General features: G+C 42.5%; 1 pseudogene; it reads left to right on the forward strand.

Annotated features, from left to right (window-relative positions):
• The first annotated feature begins 22,920 nt into the window (after positions 1-22,920).
• Positions 22,921-24,112, forward strand: LOC125554910 (annotated as a pseudogene).

Raw genomic sequence — 24,112 nt, forward strand, 5'->3', positions numbered from 1 at the left:
TAACGAGATTGAACTAGGTATGGGATACCGACGGTCGAATCTCGGGCAAGTAACATACCGATGACAAAGGGAACATAGTATGTTGTTATGCGGTCTGACCGATAAAAGATCTTCGTAGAATATGTAGGAGCCAATATGAGCATCCAGGTTCCGCTATTGGTTATTGACCGGAGACGTGTCTCGGTCATGTCTACATTGTTCTCGAACCGGTAGGGTCCGCACGCTTAAGGTTACGATGACAGTTATATTATGAGTTTATGCATTTTGATGTACCGAAGGCTGTTCGGAGTCCCGGATGTGATCACGGACATGACGAGGAGTCTCGAAATGGTCGAGACATAAATATTGATATATTGGAAGCCTATGTTTGGATATCAGAAGTGTTCCGGGTGAAATCGGGATTTTACTGGAATACCGGGAGGTTACCGGAACCCCCCGGGAGGTATATGGGCCTTAGTAGGCCTTAGTGGAAGAAGAGAAGAGGCAGCCAGGACTGGGCCGTGCACCCCACCACCCCTAGTCCGAATAGGACAAGGAGAGAGGGGGCCGGCGCCCCCCTCCTTCTCTCTCTCTCTCTCTCTCTCTCTCTCTCTCTCTCTCTCTCTCTCTTTTCCCACCCCACGAATCCTATTCCAACTAGGAAAGGGGGGAGTCCTACTCCCAGAGGGAGTAGGACTCCTCCTGGCGCGCCTCTAATGGCCGGCCGGCCCCCCTCCCTTGAACCTTTATATACGGAGGTAGGGGCACCCCCTAGAGACAAGTTGATCCACGTGATCATATTCTTAGCCGTGTGCGGTGCCCCCTTCCACCATAGTCCTCGATAATATTGTAGCGGTGCTTAGGTGAAGCCCTGCGATAGAAGTATATCAAGATCGTCACCACGCCGTCGTGCTGATGGAACTCTTCCCCGACACTTTGCTGGATTGGAGTCCGGGGATCGTCATCGAGCTGAACGTGTGCTAGAACTCGGAGGTGCCGTAGTTTCGGTGCTTGATCGGTCGGGCCGTGAAGACGTACGACTACATCAACCAAGTTAACGCTTCCGTTGTCGATCTACAAGGGTACGTAGATCACACTCTCCCCCTCTCGTTGCTATGCATCACCATGATCCTGCGTGTGTGTAGGAAAATTTTTGAAATTACTACGAAACCCAACAGTGGCATCCGATCCTAGGTTTTATATGTTGATGTTATATGCACGAGTAGAACACAAGTGAGTTGTGGGCGATATAAGTCATACTGCTTACCAGCATGTCATACTTTGGTTCGGCGGTATTGTTGGATGAAGCGGCCCGAACCGACATTACGCGTACGCTTACGCGAGACCGGTTCTCCCGACGTGCTTTGCACATAGGTGGCTTGCGGGTGACAGTTTCTCCAACTTTAGTTGAACCAAGTGTGGCTACGCCCGGTCCTTGTGAAGGTTAAAACAGCACCAACTTGACAAACTATCGTTGTGGTTTTGATGCGTAGGTAGGATTGGTTCTTGCTTAAGCCCGTAGCAGCCACGTAAAACTTGCAACAACAAAGTAGAGGACGTCTAACTTGTTTTTGCAGGGCATGTTGTGATGTGATATGGTCAAGACATGATGCTAAATTTTATTTTATGAGATGATCATGTTTTGTAACCGAGTTATCGGCAACTGGCAGGAGCCATATGGTTGTCGCTTTATTGTATGCAATGCAATCGCGCTGTAATGCTTTACTTTATCACTAAGCGGTAGCGATAGTCGTGGAAGCATAAGATTGGCGAGACGACAACGATGCTACGATGGAGATCAAGGTGTCACGCCGGTGACGATGGTGATCATGACGGTGCTTCGGAGATGGAGATCACAAGCACAAGATGATGATGGCCATATCATATCACTTATATTGATTGCATGTGATGTTTAACTTTTATGCATCTTATCTTGTTTTGATTGACGGTAGCATTATAAGATGATCTCTCACTAAATTATCAAGAAGTGTTCTCCCTAAGTATGCACCATTGCGAAAGTTCTTCGTGCTGAAACACCACGTGATGATCGGGTGTGATAGGCTCTACGTTCAAATACAACGGGTGCAAAACAGTAGCACACGCGGAATACTCAGGTTATACTTGACGAGCCAAGCATATACAGATATGGCCTCGGAACACGGAGACCGAAAGGTCGAGCGTGAATCATATAGTAGATATGATCAACATAGTGATGTTCACCAATGAAACTACTCTATCTCACGTGATGATCGGACATGATTTAGTTGATTTGGATCACATAATCACTTAGAGGATTAGAGGGATGTCTATCTAAGTGGTAGTTCTTTAAGTAATATGATTAATTGAACCTAAATTTATCATGAAACTTAGTACCTGATAGTATCTTGCTTGTTTATGCTTGATTGTAGATAGATGGCTCGTGCTGTTGTTCCATTGAATTTTAATGCGTTCCTTGAGAAAGCAAAGTTGAAAGATGATGGTAGCAATTACATGGACTGGGTCCGTAACTTGAGGATTATCCTCATTGCTGCATAGAAGAATTACGTCCTGGAAGCACCGCTGGGTGCCAGGCCTACTGCTGGAGCAACACGAGATGTTATGAACGTCTGGCAGAGCAAAGCTGATGACTACTCGATAGTTCAGTGTGCCATGCTTTACGGCTTAGAATCGGGACTTCAACGACGTTTTGAACGTCATGGAGCATATGAGATGTTCCAGGAGTTGAAGTTAATATTTCAAGCAAATGCCCGGATTGAGAGATATGAAGTCTCCAATAAGTTCTATAGCTGCAAGATGGAGGAGAACATTTCTGTCAGTGAGCATATACTCAAAATGTCTGGGTATAATAATCACTTGATTCAATTGGGAGTTAATCTTCCAGATGATTACGTCATTGACAGAATTCTCCAATCACTGCCACCAAGCTACAAGAGCTTCATGATGAACTATAATATGCAAGGGATGAATAAGACTATTCCCGAGCTCTTCGCAATGCTAAAAGCTGCGGAGGTAGAAATCAAGAAGGAGCATCAAGTGTTGATGGTCAACAAGACCACTAGTTTCAAGAAAAAGGGCAAAGGGAAGAAGAAGGGGAACTTCAAAAAGAACGGCAAGCAAGTTGCTACTCAAGAGAAGAAACCCAAACCTAGACCTAAGCCTGAAACTGAGTGCTTCTACTGCAAGCAGACTGGTCACTGGAAGCGGAACTGCCCCAAGTATTTGGCGGATAAGAAGGATGGCAAGGTGAACAAAGGTATATGTGATATACATGTTATTGATGTGTACCTTACTAATGCTCGCAGTAGCACCTGGGTATTTGATACTGGTTCTGTTGCTAATATTTGCAACTCGAAATAGGGACTACGAATTAAGCGAATATTGGCTAAGGACGAGGTGACGATGCGCGTGGGAAACGGTTCCAAAGTCGATGTGATCGCGGTCGGCACGCTACCTCTACATCTACCTTCGGGATTAATATTAGACCTAAATAATTGTTATTTGGTGCCAGCGTTAAGCATGAACATTATATCTGGATCTTGTTTGATGCGAGACGGTTATTCATTTAAATCAGAGAATAATGGTTGTTCTATTTATATGAGTAATATCTTTTATGGTCATGCACCCTTGAAGAGTGGTCTATTCTTATTGAATCTCGATAGTAGTAACACACATATTCATAATGTTGAAACCAAAAGATGCAGAGTTGATAATGATAGTGCAACTTATTTGTGGCACTGCCGTTTAGGTCATATCGGTGTAAAGCGCATGAAGAAACTCCATACTGATGGACTTTTGGAACCACTTGATTATGAATCACTTGGTACTTGCGAACCGTGCCTCACGGGCAAGATGACTAAAACGCCGTTCTCCGGTACTATGGAGAGAGCAACAGATTTGTTGAAAATCATACATACAGATGTATGTGGTCCGATGAATATTGAGGCTCGTGGCGGATATCGTTATTTTCTCACCTTCACAGATGACTTAAGCAGATATGGGTATATCTACTTAATGAAACATAAGTCTGAAACGTTTGAAAAGTTCAAAGAATTTCAGAGTGAAGTTGAAAATCATCGTAACAAGAAAATAAAGTTTCTACGATCTGATCGTGGAGGAGCATATTTGAGTTATGAGTTTGGTGTACATTTGAAACAATGCGGAATAGCTTCGCAACTCATGCCACCCGGAACACCACAGCGTAATGGTGTGTCCGAACGTCGTAATCGTACTTTACTAGATATGCTGCGATCTATGATGTCTCTTACTGATTTACCGCTATCGTTTTGGGGTTATGCTTTGGAGACGGCCGCATTCACGTTAAATAGGGCACCATCAAAATCTGTTGAGACAACGCCTTATGAACTATGGTTTGGCAAGAAACCAAAGTTGCCATTTCTGAAAGTTTGGGGCTGCGATGCTTATGTGAAAAAACTTCAACCTGATAAGCTCGAACCCAAATCGGAGAAATGTGTCTTCATAGGATATCCAAAGGAGACTATTGGATACACCTTCTATCACAGATCCGAAGGCAAGACTTTTGTTGCTAAGTTCGGAAACTTTCTGGAGAAGGAGTTTCTCTCGAAAGAAGTGAGTGGGAGGAAAGTAGAACTTGACGAGGTAACTGTACCTGCTCCCTTATTGGAAAGTAGTGCATCACAGAAAACTGTTTCTGTGACACCTACACCAATTAGTGAGGAAGCTAATGATAATGATCATGAAACTTCAGAACAAGATACTACTGAACCTCGTAGATCAACCAGAGTGAGATCCGCACCAGAGTGGTACGGTAATCCTGTTCTGGAAGTCATGCTACTAGATCATGATGAACCTACGAACTATGAAGAAGCGATGGTGAGCCCAGATTCCGCAAAATGGCTTGAAGACATGAAATCTGAGATGGGATCCATGTATGAGAACAAAGTGTGGACTTTGGTTGACTTGCCCAATGATCGGCAAGCAATTGAGAATAAATGGATCTTCAAGAAGAAGACTAACGCCGATGGTAATATTACTATCTACAAAGCTCGACTTGTCGCGAAAGGGTTTCGGCAAGTTCAAGGGGTTGACTACGATGAGACCTTCTCACCCGTAGCGATGCTTAAGTCTGTCCGAATCATGTTAGCAATTGCCGCATTTTATGATTATGAAATTTGGCAGATGGATGTCAAAACTGCATTCCTGAATGGATTTCTGGAAGAAGAGTTGTATATCATGCAATCGGAAGGTTTTGTTGATCCAAAGGGAGCTAACAAAGTGTGCAAGCTCCAGTGATCCATTTATGGACTGGTGCAAGCCTCTCGGAGTTGGAATAAATGCTTTGATAGTGTGATCAAAGCATTTGGTTTTATACAGACTTTTGGAGAAGCCTGTATTTACAAGAAAGTGAGTGGGAGCTCTATAGCATTTCTGATATTATATGTGGATGACATATTCCTGATTGGAAATGATATAGAATTTCTGGATAGCATAAAGGGATACTTGAATAAGAGTTTTTCAATGAAATACCTCGGTGAAGCTGCTTACGTATTAGGCATAAAGATCTATAGAGATAGATCAAGACGTTCAATTGGACTTTCACAAAGCACATATCTTGACAAGATTTTGAAGAAGTTCAAAATGGATCAAGCAAAGAAAGGGTTCTTGCCTGTGTTACAAGGTGTGAAGTTGAGTCAGACTCAATGCCCGACCACTGCAGAAGATAGAGAGAAAATGAAAGATGTTCCCTATGCTTCAGCCATAGGCTCTATCATGTATGCAATGCTGTGTACCAGACCTGATGTGTGCCTTGCTATAAGTCTAGCAGGGAGGTACCAAAGTAATCCATGAGTGGATCACTGGACAGCGGTCAAGAACATCCTGAAGTACCTGAAAAGGACTAAGGATATGTTTCTCGTATATGGAGGTGACAAAGAGCTAATCGTAAACGGTTACGTTGATGCAAGCTTTGACACTGATCCGGATGATTCTAAACCGCAAACCGGATACGTGTTTACATTAAACGGTGGAGCTGTCAGTTGGTGCAGTTCTAAACAGAGCGTCGTGGCGGGATCTACGTGTGAAGCGGAATACATAGCTGCTTCGGAAGCAGCAAATGAAGGAGTCTGGATGAAGGAGTTCATATCCGATCTAGGTGTCATACCTAGTGCATCGGGTCCAATGAAAATCTTTTGTGACAATACTGGTGCAATTGCCTTGGCAAAGGAATCCAGATTTCACAAGAGAACCAAGCACATAAAGAGACGCTTCAATTCCATCCGGGATCTAGTCCAGGTGGGAGACATAGAGATTTGCAAGATACATACGGATCTGAATGTTGCAGACCCGTTGACTAAGCCTCTTCCACGAGCAAAACATGATCAGCACCAAGGCTCCATGGGTGTTAGAATCATTACTGTGTAATCTAGATTATTGACTCTAGTGCAAGTGGGAGACTGAAGGAAATATGCCCTAGAGGCAATAATAAAGTTATTATTTATTTCCTTATATCATGATAAAAGTTTATTATTCATGCTAGAATTGTATTAACCGGAAACATAATACATGTGTGAATACATAGACAAACAGAGTGTCACTAGTATGCCTCTACTTGACTAGCTCGTTAATCAAAGATGGTTATGTTTCCTAACCATAGACAAAGAGTTGTTATTTGATTAACGGGATCACATCATTAGTTGAATGATCTGATTGACATGACCCATTCCATTAGCTTAGCAACCGATCATTTAGTATGTTGCTATTGCTTTATTCATGACTTATACATGTTCCTATGACTATGAGATTATGCAACTCCCGTTTGCCAGAGGAACACTTTGTGTGCTACCAAACGTCACAATGTAACTGGGTGATTATAAAGGAGCTCTACAGGTGTCTCCAAAGGTACATGTTGGGTTGGCGTATTTCGAGATTAGGATTTGTCACTCCGATTGTCGGAGAGGTATCTCTGGGCCCTCTCGGTAATGCACATCACTTAAGCCTTGCAAGCATTGAAACTAATGAGTTAGTTACGGGATGATGTATTACAGAACGAGTAAAGAGACTTGCCGGTAACGAGATTGAACTAGGTATGGGATACCAACGATCGAATCTCGGGCAAGTAACATACCGATGACAAAGGGAACATTGTATGTTGTTATGCGGTCTGACCGATAAAAGATCTTCGTAGAATATGTAGGAGCCAATATGAGCATCCAGGTTCCGCTATTGGTTATTGACCGGAGACGTGTCTCAGTCATGTCTACATTGTTCTCGAACCCGTAGGGTCCGCACGCTTAAGGTTACGATGACAGTTATATTATGAGTTTATGCATTTTGATGTACCGAAGGTTGTTCGGAGTCCCGGATGTGATCACGGACATGACGAGGAGTCTCGAAATGGTCGAGACATAAAGATTGATATATTGGAAGCCTATGTTTGGATATTGGAAGTGTTCCGGGTGAAATCGGGATTTTACCGGAATACCGGGAGGTTACCGGAACCCCCCGGGAGGTATATGGGCCTTAGTGGGCCTTAGTGGAAGAAGAGGAGAGGTGGCCAGAGATGGGCCGCGCGCCTCTCCCCCCCCCTTGGTCCGAATTGGACAAGGAGAGGGGGCCGTCCCCCCTTCCTCCTCTCTCTCCTCTTTCTCCCCCTCCACGAATCCTATTCCAACTAGGAAAGGGGGGAGTCCTACTCCGAGAGGGAGTAGGACTCCTCCTGGCGCGCCACTCCTGGCCGGCCGGCCCCCCTCCCTTGAACCTTTATATACAGAGGTAGGGGCACCCCCTAGAGACAAGTTGATCCACGTGATCATATTCTTAGCCGTGTGTGGTGCCCCCTTCCACCATAGTCCTCGATAATATTGTAGCGGTGCTTAGGCGAAGCCCTGCGACAGAGTATATCAAGATCGTCACCACGCCGTCATGCTGACGGAACTCTTCCCCGACACTTTGCTGGATCGGAGTCTGGGGATCGTCATCGAGCTGAACGTGTGCTAGAACTCGGAGGTGCCGTAGTTTCGGTGCTTGATCGGTTGGGCCGTGAAGGCGTACGACTACATCAACCAAGTTACGCTTCCGTTGTCGATCTACAAGGGTACATAGATCACACTCTCCCCCTCTCGTTACTATGCATCACCATGATCCTGCGTGTGCGTAGGAATTTTTTTGAAATTACTACGAAACCCAACAGAGATGATTCAACTTTAGTTAGAAGGCGGTGTCCCAAAAATTCGGAGTTTTTAGATCTTGATGCAAAAATTGTTAAAAGTGGGATTGAAGAGGTTAAAACTTTAAATAGCAACGAACCAACTATCTTGGATTGCAATGAATTTAATTATTATAATTTCTCTTTGATAGATTGTATTTCCTTGTTGCAATCCATGCTAAATTCTCCTCATGCTTATAGTCAAAATAAAGCTTTTACTAAACATATCGTTGATGCTTTGATGCAATCTTATGAAGAAAAACTTGAGTTGGAAGTTTCTATCCCTAGAAAACTTTATGATGAGTGGGAACCTACAATTAAATTTAAAATTAAAGATCATGAATGCTATGCTTTGTGTGATTTGGGTGCTCGTGTTTCCACAATCCCAAAAACTTTGTGTGATTTGCAAGGTTTCCGTGAATTTGATGATTGTTCTTTAAAGTTGCGCCTTGCGGATTCCACTATTAAGAAACCTATGAGAAAGATTAATGATGTTCTTATTGTTGAAAATAGGAATTATGTGCCCGTGGATTTTATTGTTCTTGATATAGATTGCAATCCTTCATGTCCTATTATTCTTGGTAGACCTTTCCTTAGAACGATTGGTGCAATTATTGATATGAAGGAAGGGAATATTAGATTCCAATTTCCATTAAGGAAAGGCATGGAACACTTCCCTAGATAAAATTAAATTACCATATGAATCTATTATGAGAGCCACTTATGGATTGCCTACCAAAGATGGCAATACCTAGATCTATCTTCGCTTTTATGCCTAGCTAGGGGCGTTAAACGATAGCGCTTGTTGGGAGGCAACCCAATTTTATTTTTATTCCTTGATTTTTGCTCCTGTTTAGTAATAAATAATTTATCTAGCCTCTGTTTTGGTTGTGTTTTTTGTGTTTAATTAGTGTTTGTGCCAAGTAAAACCGTTGGGAAGACTTGGGGAAAGTCTTTTCGATCCTGCTGTAAAAAACAGAAACTTTAGCGCTCACGAGAATTGCTAACATTTTTTATTGGAGACTGATATTTAGTTAATTATTTTTGTAGATGATTAATAGATAAATTACTAACGTCTGGAAATTTATTTTAGAATTTTTGGGGTTGCATAAGTTTGCGTTAGTTACAGATTACTACAGACTGTTATGTTTTTTACAGATTCTGTTTTTCGTGTGTTGTTTGCTTATTTTAATGAATCTATGGCTAGTAAAAGAGTTTATAAACCATATAGAAGTTGTAATACAGTAGGTTTAACACCAATATAAATAAATAATGAGTTCATTACAGTACCTTGAGGTGGTGTTTTGTTTTCTTTCGCTAACGTAGCTCACGAGATACTCTTGTTAAGTTTTGTGTTGTGAAGTTTTCAAGTTTTGGGTAAAGATTTGATGGATTATGGAACAAGGAGTGGCAAGAGCCTAAGCTTGGGGATGCCCATGGAACTCAAAGGTAAAATACAAGGACACCAAAAATCCTAAGCTTGGGGATGCCCCGGAAGGCATCCCCTCTTTTGTCTTCGTTCATCGGTAACTTTACTTGGAGCTATATTTTTATTCGCCACATGATATGTGTTTTGCTTGGAGTGTCTTGTATGATTTGAGTCTTTGCCTTTTAGTTTACCACAATCATCCTTTCTGTACACACCTTTTGAGAGATACACACATGAATTGGAATTTATTAGAATACTCTATGTGCTTCACTTATATCTTTTGAGCTATATAGTTTTTTGCTCTAATGCTTCACTTATATCTTTTAGAGCACAGTGGTGGTTCTATTTTATAGGAATAATAGATATCTCATGCTTCACTTATATTATTTTGAGAGTCCTTTAGAACAACATGGCAATTTTCTTTTAGGCATAATAAAAACTTTCATGTAAGTGCATTGAATACTAAGAGAAGTTTTATACTTGATGATTGTTTTGAGATATGGAGATGATGATATTAGAGTCGTGCTAGTTGAGTAGTTGTGAATTTGAGAAATACTTGTGTTGAAGTTTGTGATTCCCGTAGCATGCATGTCTGGTGAACCGTTATGTGATGAAGTCGGAGCATGATTTATTTATTGATTGCCTTCCTTACGAGTGGCGGTCGGGGACGAGCGATGGTCTTTTCCTACCAATCTATCCCCCTAGGAGCATGCGCGTAGTACTTTGTTTCGATAACTAATAGATTTTTGCAATAAGTATGTGAGTTCTTTATGACTAATGTTGAGTCCATGGATTATACACACCCTCACCCTTCCACAATTGCTAGCCTCTCTAGTACCACGCAACTTTCGCCGGTACCATAAAACACCATATACCTTCCTCAAAAAAGCCACCATACCTACCTATTATGGCATTTCCATAGCCATTCCGAGATATATTGCCATGCAACTTCCACCGTTCCGTTTGCTATGACATGCTTCATCATTGTCATATTGCTTTGCAAGATCATGTAGTTGACATCGTATTTGTGGCAAAGCCACCGTTCATAATTTTTTCATACATGTCACTCTTGATTCATTGCATATCCCGGTACACCGCCGGAGGCAATCACATAGAGTCATATTTTGTTCTAAGCATTGAGTTGTAATTAATTCTTGAGTTGTAAGTAAAAACAAGTGTGATGATCATCATTACTAGAGCATTGTCCCAGTGAGGAAAGGATGATGGAGACTATGATTCCTCGACAAGTCGGGATGAGACTCCGGACGAAAAGAAAAAGAAAGAAAAGAGAAGAAAAGAGGCCAAAAAGAAAAAAGGAAGAAGGCCCAAATAAAATAAAGAGAAAAAAATGAAATGAGAGAAAAAAGAGAGAAGGTACAATGTTACTATCCTTTTTCCACACTTGTGCTTTAAAGTAGCACCATGATCTTCATGATGGAGAGTCTCTTATGTTGTGACTTTCATAAACTAGTGGGAATTTTACATTATAGAACTTGGCTTGTATATTCCAATGATGGCTTCCTCAAATTGCCCTAGGTCTTCGTGAGCAAGCAAGTTGGATGCACACCCACTTAGTTTCTTTTGTTGAGCTTTCATACACTTATAGCTCTAGTGCATCCGTTGCATGGCAATCCCTACTCACTCACATTGATATCTATTAATGGGCATCTCCATAGCCCGTTGATACGCCTAGTTGATGTGAGACTATCTTCTCCTTTTTGTCTTCTCCACAACCACCATTCTATTCCACCATAGTGCTATATCCATGGCTCACGCTCATATATTGCGTGAAGATTGAAAAAGTTTGAGAACATCAAAAGTATTAAACAATTGCTTGGCTTGTCATCGGGGTTTTGCATGATTTAATATTTTGTGTGATGAAGATAGAACATAGCCAGACTATATGATTTTGTAGGGATAACTTTCTTTGGCCATGTTATTTTGACAAGACACGATTGCTTAGTTAGTATACTTGAAGTATTATTATTTCTATGTCAATATTAAAATTTTATCTTGAATCTTTCGGATATGAACATTCATTCCACAATAAAGAAAAATTACATTGAGAAATATGTTAGGAAGCATTCCACATCAAAAATTCTGTTTTTATCATTTACCTGCTCGACGACAAGCAGGAATTAAGCTTGGGGATGCTTGATACGACTCCAACGTATCTATAATTCTTGATTGTTCCATGATATTATATTATCTATTTTGGATGTTAATGGGATTATTTTACACTTTTATAATATTTTTGGGGACTAACCATATTAACCGGAGGCCCAACCCAAATTGCTGTTTTTTGCCTATTTTGGAGTTTCGCCGGAAAGGAATATCAAACGGAGTCCAAACGGAATGAAACCTTCGGGAAGCGTTATTTTGTGGAACAAACGTGATCCAGGAGACTTGCAGTGGACGTCAAGAAACAATCGAGGAGGCCACGAGGCAGGGGGTGCGTGCCCACCCCCTAGGCGCGCCCTCCATCGTGGGCCCCTCGTTGCTCCACCGACCTACTTCTTCCTCCTATATATATATCCATATACCCCGCAAACATCCAGGGGCAACAAAGAAACCTATTCCACCGCCGCAACCTTCTGTACCCAAGAGATCCCATCTTGGGGCCTTTTCCGGAGCTCCACCGGAGGGGGCATCGATCACGGAAGGCCTCTACATCAACTCCATGGCCTCTCCGATGATGTGTGAGTAGTTTACTTCAGACCTTCGGGTCCATAGTTATTAGCTAGATGATTCTTCTCTCTCTTTGGATCTCAATACAAAGTTCTCCTCGATTCTATTGGAGATCTATTCGATGTAATCTTCTTTTTGCGGTGTGTTTGTCGAGATCCGATGAATTGTGGGTTTATGATCAGATTATCTATGAACAATATTTGATCTCTCTGAATTCTTTTATGTATGATTGGTTTTTCTTTGCAAGTCTCTTCGAATTATCAGTTTGGTTTGGCCTACTAGATTGATCTTTCTTGCAATGGGAGAAGTGCTTAGCTTTGGGTTCAATCTTACAGTGCTCGATCCCAGTGACAGAAAGGGAAACGAAACGTATTGTATTTTTTCCATCGAGGATAAAAAGATGGGGTTTACATCATATTGCATGAGTTTATCCCTCTACATCATGGCATCTTGCTTAAGGCGCTACTCTGTTCTTATGAACTTAATACTCTAGATGCATGCTGGATAGCGGTCGATGTGTGGAGTAATAGTAGTAGATGCAGAATCATTTCGGTCTACTTGTCTCGGACGTGATGCCTATATAGATGATCATGCCTAGATATTCTCATAATTATTCGCTTTTCTATCAATTGCTCGACAGTAATTTGTTCACCCACCGTAATACTTATGCTATCTTGAGAGAAGCCACTAGTGAAACCTATGGCCACCGGGTCTATTTTCCATCATAGAAGTTTCCAATCTACTTTATTTTGCCATCTTTTACTTTCAATCTATATCATAAAAATACCAAAAATACTTATCTTATTATTATCATCTCTATCAAATCTCACTCTTGCAAGTGGCCGTGAAGGGATTGACAAACCCTTTATCGCGTTAGTTTTGAGGTTCGTATTTGTGTGTGTAGGCACGAGGTGACTCGCGCGTGGTCTCCTACTGGATTGATACCTTGGTTCTCAAAAACTGAGGGAAATACTTACGCTGCTTTACTGCACCACCCTTTCCTCTTCAAGGGAAAACCAACACGGTGCTCAAGAGGTAGCAGTGAACAAAGGTATATGTGATATAGGTGTTATTGATGTGTACCTTACTAGAGCTCGCAGTAGCACCTGGGTATTTATACTAGTTCTGTTGATAATATTTGCATCTCGACACAGGGACTACGGTTTAAGCGAAGACTGGCTAAGGACGAGGTGACGATGCGCGTGGGAAATGGTTCCAAAGTCGATGTGATCGCAGTCGACATGCTACCTCTATATCTACCTTCGGGATTAGTTTTAGACCTGAATAATTGTTATTTGGTGCCGGCGTTTGAACATTATATATGGATCTTGTTTGTTGCGAGACGGTTATCCATTTAAATCTGAGAATAATGGCTGTTCTATTTATATGAATAATATCTTTTATGGTCATGCACCCTTGAAGAGTGGTCTATTTGTCTTACATCTCGATAGTAGTGATACACATATTCATAATGTTGAAGCCAAAAAATGCAGAGCTGATAATGATAGTGCAACTTATTTGTCACACTGCCGTTTAGGTCATATTGGTGTAAAGCGCATGAAGAAACTCCATACTAATGGACTTCTGGAATCACTTGGTACTTGAGAACCATGCCTCATGGGCAAAATGACTAAAACGTCGTTCTCCGGAACAATGGAGCGAGCAACAGATTTATTGGAAATCATACATACTGATGTATGTGGTCCGATGAATATTGAGGCTCGCGGCGGGTATCGTTATTTTCTCACCATCACAGATGATTTGAGCAGATATGGGTATATCTACTTAATGAAACATAAGTCTGAAACATTTGAAAAGTTCAAATAATTTCAGAATGAAGTGGAAAATCATCATAACAATAAAATAAAGTTTCTACGATCTAATCGTGGAGGAGAATATTTGAGTTACGAGTTTGGTCTACATTTGAAACAATGCGGAATAGTTTCGCAACTCACGCCACCCGGAACACCACAGCGTAATGGTGTGTCCGAACGTCGTAATCGTACTTTACTAGATATGGTGTGATCTATGATGTCTCTTACTGATTTACCGCTACCATTTTTGGGGTTATGCTTTAGAGACGGCTGCATTCATGTTAAATAGGGCACCATCGAAATCCGTTGAGATGACGCCTTATGAACTGTGGTTTGGCAAGAAACCAAAGTTGTCGTTTCTTAAAGTTTGGGGTTGTGATGCTTATGTGAAAAAGCTTCAACCTGATAAGCTCGAACCCAAATCGGAGAAATGTGTCTTCATAGGATACCCAAAGGAGACTGTTGGGTACACCTTCTATCACAGATCCGAAGGCAAGACATTCATTGCTAAGAATGGATCCTTTCTAGAGAAGGAGTTTCTCTTGAAAGAAATGAGTGGGAGGAAAGTAGAACTTGCTGAGGTAACTGTACCTGCTCCCTTATTGGAAAGTAGTTCATCACAGAAACCGGATCCTGTAACACCTACACCAATTAGTGAGGAAGCTAATGATAATGATCATGAAACTTCAGATTAAGTTACTACCGAACCTCGTAGGTTAACCAGAGTAAGATCCACACCAGAGTGGTACGGTAATCCTGTTCTGGAAGTCATGTTACTTGACCATGATGAACCTACGAACTATGAAGAAGCAATGTTGAGCCCAGATTCCGCAAAATGGCTTGAGGCCATGAAATCTGAGATGGGATCCATGTATGAGAACAAAATGTGGACTTTGGTTGACTTGCGATGATCGGCAAGCCATCGAGAATAAATGGATCTTCAAGAAGAAGACTGACGCTGATAATGTTACTGTCTACAAAGCTTGACTTGTTGCGAAAGGTTTTCGACAAGTTCAAGGAGTTGACTACGATGAGACTTTCTCACCCGTAGCGATGCTTAAGTCTGTCTGAATCATGCTAGCAATTGCCGCATTTTATGATTATGAAATTTGGCAGATGGATGTCAAAACTGCATTCCTGAATGGATTTCTGGAAGAAGGGTTGTATATGATGCATCCAGAAGGTTTGTCGATCCAAAGGGAGCTAACAAAGTGTGCAAGCTCCAGCGATCCATTTATGGACTGGTGCAAGCCTCACGGAGTTGGAATAAACGTTTTGATAGTGTGATCAAAGCATATGGTTTTATACAGACTTTTGGAGAAGCCTGTATTTACAAGAAAGTGAGTGGGAGCTCTGTAGCATTTCTAATATTATATGTGGATGACATATTGCTGATTCGAAATGACATAGAATTTCTAGATAGCATAAAAGGATAATTGAATAAGAGTTTTTCAATGAAAGACCTCAGAGAAGCTGCTTATATATTGGGCATCAAGATCTATAGAGATATATCAAGACGCTTAATTGGACTTTCACAAAGCACATAACTTGATAAAGTTTTGAAAAAGTTCAAAATGGATTAAGCAAAGAAATGGTTCTTGCCTGTGTTACAAGGTGTGAAGTTGACTAAGACTCAATGCCCGACCACTGCAGAAGATAGAGATAAAATGAAAAGTGTTCCCTATGCTTCAGCCATAGGCTCTATCATGTATGCAAGGGGGGCACCCTAGAACACACAAAAAGTTGATCATTGATCTCTCCCAGCCGTGTGCGGTGCCCCCCTCTACCATAATCCACCTCGGTTATACTGTAGCGGTGCTTAAGCAAAGCCCTGCGATGGTAGCTTCATCAACATCGTCACCAAGCCGTCGTGCTGACGAAACTCTCCTTCAAGCTCTACTAGATCGTCACTGAGCTGAACGTGTGCTGAACGCGGAGGTGCCGTACGTTCGGTACTGAGGATCGGTCGATCGTGAAGACATACAACTACATCAACCGCGTTGTCATAACGCTTCCGATCGGTCTACAAGGGTACGTGGACGACACTCTCCCCTCTCGTTGCTATGCATCACCATGATCTTGCGTGTGCGTAGGAATTTTTTTGAAATTACCACGTTCCCCAACACTCCTACCACAAGATCGCATAAAATCAATTCAAGAGGAATTGGCGGGATTCTTTCTTGACCACGTCATAGATAAAGATGGAGAATACCATGTGGAACTTGACATCAGATGCTAGGGATTGTAAGAGATCTTATATTGTATATATGTAGCTAGTAGCGTCGGATAGATGTACGAAAACTTGTTGTTCGACTAATCTCTCAGAGAAAGAGAGGTCGATCACTTCTCTTTGTATATGTTCATGACGATCTTGTGTACTTAATGGTTTCTTTCATTTGCTTACTAGCTAGCGTGTCGAGTCCTCTCTATATGTATAGTACGTATAGCGTCGACCAAGCACGGAGATAAGAGAGGACACTTCTCTCTATTAGCTAGCTAACACAATATATGAAACCCCTAAATTAACCCTACAAAACCCCCAAACCCCCCCACCCCCCCCCCCCTTTAAAAAAACAAAAACCCCAGCCCCTGAACTGCTGACGCATGGCTGCCTTTTGGTCCCGGTTGTTGCTACCAACCGGGACAAAAGGCCCCCCTGCATGGGCAAGCCGCAGCGGCCACGTGGAGCCCCATCTGTCCCGGTTCGTATAAGAACCGGGACTAAAGGTATTGGGCTTTAGTACCGACCCTTTAGTCCCGGTTCCCGAACTGGGACAAATGGGCCTTATGAACCGGGACAAATGGGGCTTTTTCTACTAGTTCAAGCTACTCCTACTTTTGCCATGAGTTGTTTCCATTTCACCATGAAATTGTGCCAGAATCTGAAATCTATTTCTTCAAACTTTTGGTGGGGAGCAGGTCAAGGAAAGCGTAAGGTACATTGGATTGCATGGGAGAAGATGTGTAGAAGAAAACAAGTGGGAGGGATGGGCTTTAGGGATTATGAAGCTTTCAATAAAGCCCTACTTGCAAAACAAGCATGGAGGATTCTCACTGTTCCCAACTCGTTGTATGCTCGAGTTTTAAAGGCCAGACATTTTCCTCGGTCTGATTTTATGGAAGCGTCATTTCCTAAGAGTGCTTCTGCAACATGGAAGGGTATCAATCATGGATGTCATCTTCTAAAGGAAGTTCTAATGTGGCGAGTAGGAGATGGGTCTAAGATCAAGGTGTGGACAGAAAATTGGATTCCCAGGGAAGGAACGATGAACCTGTGGGAGTTAGAGATGCGCAGAATATGAACCATGTTAATGAGCTTCTAGATTACACAGGGGAAAATTGGGACATGACCACACTTCAGCAAAGTATTCCATGAGATCGATGTGGCGGATATTTGTCAAATATCAGTTGGAGGACCGGGAAGGGAGGATTTTCTCGCATGGAACTTCAAGTAAAATGGTCAGTTCTCTATTCGCCCAGCCTACCACTTAGAGATGAAGCTCAGGGAATTACGAACAGGAGTCCCGGAAGCCTCGTCGGCAGCGGCCATGCATGCCGCCTGCAATGAATTATGGAGTACACAGGTGCTAGGGAAAGCTAAGGTCCATGTTTGGCGAGTGTTAAAAAAATGGACTAGCTAACGGTGCTGAGTTACATAGGAGACGAATTAATCCGGGAATTTTCTGCTTGGTGTGTGGGCGAGAAGAAACGGTTCTTCATCGCTTTTGGAGATGTCCGTATCCTAAGCACTACTGGGAGTTACTGCATGAGAGGAGGGGTATCAATTCGATATTCTGTCCACCTGTGTTCATGGAGAATCAACAACAACTTTCTTGCTGGTTGTTAAATTGGTTGTGCAAAAACAAAGAATCCGAGTATGCGGTGATGATAATGACCCTATATCACATGTGGCTGGTCCGTAATGCAGCAAGAGAAAGTAGAAATTTTGACATTTTTTATGAATTGGCCGGGCGTGTATATACACTCCTGGATGAGTGGCTTGAAGTTAATGCATCAAAGGGGACTGCCCTGGCAGTGCAGAAGGATGTCCGATGGGAGCCACCAGAAGAGAGTTGGATTAAAATAAATGTAGATGGATCTCTGAAGAACAATGGGTCGGGAGGTGGGGCTAGAGTGGTTTTGCAAGACTATAGAAACACATTCAGGGCTGTTGCATGTTATGCTTTCAACAACGTTTCTTCTACTGAGCATGTGGAGTTAGTTGCTTGCCGAAGGGGAGTACAAATGGCGTCTGAACTTGGCCTCACAAGAGCAGTGATTGAAACTCACAACCAAGGATTTGCTCGTGCTCTCTGTTTGGAACAGCTTGATCCGTCCATGTTTGGATCTCCCATCCAGGAGAACAAGGATTTGATGGCTGACATTGGTCATTTTCGAGTGACATGGACACGACGAGAAGCCAACAAAGTTGCTCATATTTTGCATGATATAAATGTAGAATGGAACATAAGTTGGTTAAGAAGGTATCTAAAAGGTACGTCCTTTTATCCAGAAGTATGATGCAATGAAAGCAATTCATACTATTCAAAACAGTAAAAAAAACTATTCAACTGAAATAAATAAGTGTTAAAACACACTGTCTCTGTTAACAGGTCGTCTCTACTAAGCTTAGTTGTAAGGAAATAACTCAAGGAAAAACTGAATCGGTAGAGCAATAATTAGATTTGGCACATCTAGCAGAAGAACTGTGAATACTGTCAGAATATCTATCAACATCCGGACCAAACAACATCCTATGATGAGAACCATTGGTACAAAAAGTCTAAGGGAAAAGGAAGCGGGGAATTAAATAGGACTAATAGGCAGCATGCTAATTAGAGTTCCCACGTAACATGTGTTGTTTTTTGTATATATTCCGAGTGTTAAAATAGTACCTACCAAATAGAGGGTCCAGAATTGTTTGTCTTCGATGAGTTCTGGAATTTCATAAGATTGGCTAATCAATATAGGTAGAATGCAACTGATGAAAATTCAACTTCGTGTAGAATGCAACGAAACAACTTCCTGGACCGCCCCCCAAAAAAATTCAAATTTCATTATTAATAAATAATATACACATGGAAGTATTACATGTTATTATTGAGATTATTTTCCTTAGGAAAACTGCAATGGTCTAGCATCTCTAATCCCTAGAGTTCAAATGGTCTAGCTTCTGTATTCTTATCATCCAATTTCACATTTTGGCTCAAAGATGATATGCACTTCAAACTGCTTTTATCTTAATTGAAACAGTATGCACTTATCTATTTTTCTCCTTTCAAAACTATTAATATAGAGGTGTTCGGGCTATTCATACATAAACGAAGGCTAGAGAAGGCAGAATTAAGTATGGCTCGGATTATCCATGTGAATAACTTTATTCTGAAATGAAATATATCTGATGATTTCTTTTGAAAAAAATGGCTCCTTATCTCTTTCAACTGAGAGTGAGCGAGAAGTATTGTTGAAGCATTAACACACAAAAGAGTTCAACATAGTCCTGCATGACAACCAACTAAACCGATCAACCAAAGTTATTGAAAATAAGATCTTCTAATACACAATTATACAGAGCAACCTCACACGGTCTATATCCGCTCTAGATCTATATTGCAAAAATACTCAGCAATTAAGCAGCCTTATATATATGTTCCATATTGCCGTAGAGAAAACAGGCTGCCAAACCTGAAAACTAAACCACAGCCTCCATTGGGTGAAAGTGGAATTGGACAGTTGCCTTAATTATTTTTGTCTAGGTGAACTGCTGGGCAGCCAGGTGGTACTCCCCCCCAAGGTTTTGGTTACCAGTCGAAATTTCAAGATTTCCCATGGTTACCACGTATTTCCGTGCCCCTCGGTAAATCGTCATACCGAGCAAAAAATACCATTTTTTTGAAATTTTTGAATTTAAACACTCGATTTACAGTAAGGTATGTAGGGTTTAATTAATGCAATGAAAGTTGGTTATGGCATGTTGGTAGCAACCTAGTTCCTGTTTTGAGAGGTCTCTGGTTTGAATATTCGTTCATTTTCTTATTTGAATTCAAAATTCAACTATAAAATTCGCTTGAAATATTCTCGGTATTTGTCGGTATTTCTCCAGTAACCGTGGTAACCACATTTATCAGTCCCCCTCGGTAAAATTACCTCATTCGGTAACCAAAACCTTGCTCCCCCCTAGCTCGTGCCCTTAGCTCAAACATACTCGCTTTTGTACTGTCAGTGTCGCCTAGTAACTTAGCACATGCACCTGCCGGTTAGAAAAATATTCGCCAATATCAAGAATTGAATCCACAAAGACTGGTTGAACCAACAATTGAGTCAGTGATGAAGTAGATTACCAAAAGAACAAAGAGGATAACATGTATAGCATTTTGGGAGCATGTGTTTAATGGTACAAACCTGTTTTTCTTAAGATTGTTCATGGCCTCCCCAGCTAGCCGATAAACATCTAATGAATGTTCAAGACGTGTGTGGATGGCCCTGGGTACGCGAGATGTGTAAGACCTAAAAAACAACAATACAAAGTATATTTTAAATTCCATCCAAATTTTAGAAGAAAAATATTAAGAACATCCAAATTTCCATCTAAATTTTGGGAAGATGACAGTTGCTGGCACCGGATCAGCAAGGCGGAGGCATTCGAGGATGTGGTCGTACTGGGCGCCGAGGCGCAGGACGATGGCGAGGATCTCGTCTTGCAAGATACACTCGTCTTCCTGCCGCTTCAATGGTTCAGCATTCTGCAGTCAACATCTGCTCCTCTTTCTCTCCATTCTCTAGGCTAATATAATCAAACAGAATGTACAAAACATGAGTAGTATATCAATGAAGACTTTCACATTAATGGTGGATCGAACACTACCGAAAAAAAAATTACCTCTTGTCTGTTATGTCAACTTTCCGAACAGTTGCCGTGCAGCCGTGCAGGGTGGCCGCTGAATCTAGAGAGGGTGATAGACGTCGCAGCTGGAAGTTGCAATGGCATAGGGGGGAGTGTCGTGCAGCATAGGCCTGAGGTCAGAGAGAAGCCGAAACTCGGAGAGGAGGGCGGGCTGTGTCGGGCGTCGTCAAGTGAACATGGATTTATGAAGCACAGGCTTTCAGACACCTCTTATCTATACCCTCGCTTTGAGATCTGTGCTACACAACTAGATTACTACATGAAATTTTTTCTTTTTTGTTTCGTCAAAACAAAACAACATATCAACTTCAGACTTTCCAAGACAACAAAACATTCTTACTACAATTTGGGAAAAAACTTTCAGATTTTTCGTCAACATAAATATACAAAATGAGATTTTTTTAGTAAAATAATAATAATATTTACTATATATGATTCACGAAAAAATCTAAAAGTTTTCCCCCACATTGTAGTAAGAATGTTTTGTTGTCCTGCCAAAATGAGATTTTTTTAGTAAAATAATAATAATATTTACTATATATGATTCACGAAAAAATCTAAAAGTTTTCCCCCACATTGTAGTAAGAATGTTTTGTTGTCCTGTAAAGTTTGAAGTTCATATCTTGTTCTATTTGAGAGAAACAAAAAAGACAAATGTACTTGCACAGATCATGTAGAAATGAATGGCTTGATAAGGGGTGTAGAAAAGACTATGCTTCCTCAAATGTTAACCGTCGTCGAGTAGATAGGAGGTGGGGCTGGTGGTGCGGGGGTTGGGTCTGGTCCGGGAGGAGCGCGCCGGAGTTTGGCGTGGGAGTTAGCGCCACCTCGCCATCACGGATTCTGCTCTTCGACGGGCTCTTCCAAGAGAAGGTGCAGATCGCGACCATGCTGAACAGGGTACGCCGGCCGTTGGCCTTGTAGCGAGGTGCACGAGCACACCCGCTGTCGTGCTCGTCGATTGTGACCACGCCGAACGGGATACGCCGGCCACTGGCCTTGGGCTTGTAGCCACTACTTGTATCATGGTGCACGAGCACACCCGCGGCCGAGCTTGCATGCCCCGCATTGGCACCTTGACCGCTTATTCCCCTCATCGCCTGGGGAGCTCTCATGTGTGCTCAGGGAAGAGACCAACGAGAATAGGGGCGTGACCGCGATGGTATGGAATTCGTTTTCTGATCATGTACGATCGAGGATTTGCACACACACACAAAAAGGGCAGATATATGATTTCCTTTGGAGTAGAAACAGCATGTCAGATTTCGATGGGTTGGCAGGCCAGAATAATTGTATTGGGCCTAGCTAGTGGTCTCCACCAGACTTCGTTGTGACTGCAGATCTAACAAACAGTAGGCGAAACCTAATCCTAGCGGACTACGGATGAAATAGACGCGAACCACGCTAGCGAACCTATTAAGAAAAAAAGATCGATCCAGACTAAATGTATGCAGATTTAAAAAAGTCTTCGTCCTTTAATATTAGGTAAAGATAAAGATAAAGATGTAAAACTTGGTTTAGTATTTTTCCTTCTTGTATTGTGGCAAAATAAGTAATAATAAGGCAGGTGTTTCCTTTCTCAAGAAAAGAAGAAGCAAATTTTGTGCAAAATAGTCTCTCCGTTTCTAAATATAAGTTTTTTTTAGAGATTTCACTATGGACTACATACGAAGCAAAATAAGTGAATCTACACTCTAAATATGTCTATATACATCCGTATGTAGTTTGTAGTTGAATGTCTAAAAAGACTTATATTTAGGACAAGGGAGTAGAAAACAAACTTCCTTTCTTTCGTTTATTTTTTATCTTTCGCGTTTTTAGTAACGGCAATTTACGGTGTGGATCCAAAATCTCCAATGTCGTCGATTCCACCATTCCCGACAAGACAACACACTCAAACACCGATCCAGACCTAGCAAGTACCATGGGAGCAGCTCTATCGCGCCGCCTAGCAACCACCGTGTGCGCCTCGCCGCCGGCGCTCCCCAACGAGCTCATCGAAGAGATCCTCTTCCGCCTCCCGCCCGACGACCCGGCCTGCCTCCTCCGCGCCTCCCTCATCTGCAAGGCCTGGAGCCACACCGCCTCCCGCCCTGGATTCCGACGTCGCCTCCACAAGCACCACGGGGCAGCCCCCGTGCTCGGCTTCCTCCACGACTGGGACGACGAGCGCATCCCCCACTTCTCGTGTGGGAGCCAATCACGGGCGCCCAGCAGCGCCTAGCGCTGCCCCCGGCGTTCGAGATCTTCTCGCCGGGCTATGCCGTCTTCTGCGCGGCCGATGGGTGCGACCACCGCGACTGCCTCGGGGGCCCTTTCGGCGTGGCCTTCGTCTTCTGCATCGAGGACGAAGATGCTGACGACGAGACGTATGTCACGTCGGTGCGCGTATACTCGTCGGAGCATGGAACCTGGGGCCAACTGATCTCGATGCACAGCGAGTTCATGATAAGCTTTGAAAATTCTTCCAGCGGCTTGCTCATTGGGAGATCCCTGCTCTACTTCTTGTCCGACGGTGGGTCGATCCTGGAGTGCGATTTAGCAAGGCATGGCTTGACTGAGTTTGACGCACCAAACCACGAGTCTGGTAGCAATGCAGAGAGATTTACTCTCATGGTGTCAGAGGACGGTGGACTGGGTCTTTGTGAAGAACTGGATGTGCGTCTCAAACTGTGGACAAGGGAGGTGAGTGACCGCACTGATGCACGATGGGTACTGAACCGGGTAATCCACTTGCATAATTTGCTCCCAAAAGGTACTCGGGTGAATGCAGAAACTAGACTGATCGTGTTGGGGTTTGCCGAGGGAGCGAATGTCATTTTCGCTAACACGTTTTCTGGGCTCTTCACAATCAAGCTACAGTCGGACCGGGTGAAGAAGGTCGCTCCTGTAATTTGATTCCAATTGTCAGCTTCTACACTCCTGTGGACCGTGGCGAATACCAGGATCTGCTATCGTCGATCCCTAGTCAGGAGGTAGGTGATGTGGAGGGGGGAGAGGAGGTGAAAAGAGAAGATGAGGCACATCAACTGCTTGACAAGGGGTCCAATACTATGAAGGAGTGGTGCTTTGTCGACACCTTTGAACGTCTCAGCCATGACCTCAATACCAGGTGA

The sequence above is a fragment of the Triticum urartu genome, chromosome 4, assembly GCF_003073215.2.
Source record: "Triticum urartu cultivar G1812 chromosome 4, Tu2.1, whole genome shotgun sequence".
Classification (NCBI taxonomy): Eukaryota; Viridiplantae; Streptophyta; class Magnoliopsida; order Poales; family Poaceae; genus Triticum; species Triticum urartu.